Source organism: Mesitornis unicolor, unplaced genomic scaffold (genome assembly GCF_000695765.1).
Source record: "Mesitornis unicolor isolate BGI_N332 unplaced genomic scaffold, ASM69576v1 scaffold3631, whole genome shotgun sequence".
In the NCBI taxonomy this organism is placed as follows: domain Eukaryota; kingdom Metazoa; phylum Chordata; class Aves; order Mesitornithiformes; family Mesitornithidae; genus Mesitornis; species Mesitornis unicolor.
The window spans coordinates 42,759-43,809 of NW_010165686.1; the positions used below are offsets into that span (position 1 = coordinate 42,759).

Consider the following 1,051-nt stretch of genomic DNA (forward strand, 5'->3'; position numbering starts at 1 on the left):
CAACACCAGCACCATGGAGGCTGCGGGGAGCTCAAAGGCCTGGATTTAATGGCAGCTTAGTCCTTCCGAGACAGCTGCATGGGAGAACTAACGGCTCCCTTCGACAGGCTGCGCTGTCAGAGGGTGGCAGGAGGTACAAGGGAAGAAGCGGTAACAGGACATCTGAGTACCAGAGTGGGCTTGTTTTGGGTGGCTGGCACTGGGTACCTGTGGGGTGTCACAGGAGAGGATCTGAAGGCTGCCACCAAGGCTGGGTTGACAGCAGCAGTGGGGAGGCAGACTTGAAAAGGACACAGAGACCTACACACGTGCCAAAGGTACCTGAGCCCAGAACAAGTACCAGGAGCCAAAGAAACTGGGACGAGGGCGTGTGTTTTGAAGACTGAGGGAAGCTTGCCTTTTGGGACCAGGTGGGTTTTGGGGGAACTGCACTGAAGAGGGCATGGGAAAGGAAAAGTCTGGAAATGATGAAAGAGCAGGGGAGCAGAGAGGAATTCCAGTGTTTCAAAAGGAAGTAGAAGATTCAAGCACTGAGGACCAAGCACAGGCAGACACTGAAAGCCAGACACGTCCCCAGGGATAAGGGAATTAGTAACTCCCCAAACGATGCGGGCCCCTTGAGCTCTGCTGTTTACACGAGTTCGCTCTGGTCCTACCAGGACAACCACCAAGACCCCAGCCACAAGGACCAGAAGCGGCTGGGCCAGAGAGACCTGGGAAGGAGCCCGTGGCCCACAGGCACAGCCGCGCTCTAAGCCAGCTCTGGCCAGCCTCAAACATTGACCAAAACCACCCCAAGGACCCACAGGGCCTCAGCACCGTGCACTCTGCGCAGCCCAGCACCGGCGGCCATCCAGCAAGCGGCAGTGCCGGCCCGGCCAGAGAGACCTGGGAAGGAGCCCGTGGCCCACAGGCACAGCCGCGCTCTAAGCCAGCTCTGGCCAGCCTCAAACATTGACCAAAACCACCCCAAGGACCCACAGGGCCTCAGCACCGTGCACTCTGCGCAGCCCAGCACCGGCGGCCATCCAGCAAGCGGCAGTGCCGGCCC

The 1,051-nt window shown here is 59.4% G+C and overlaps 1 protein-coding gene across 1 annotated transcript in view; it reads right to left on the reverse strand.

Moving 5' to 3' along the window:
- Nucleotides 1-1,051, reverse strand: part of SMARCD3 (SWI/SNF related, matrix associated, actin dependent regulator of chromatin, subfamily d, member 3) — a 40,047-nt gene that overhangs the window by 35,548 nt on the left and 3,448 nt on the right. The gene's annotated exons all lie outside the window — the stretch shown is intronic.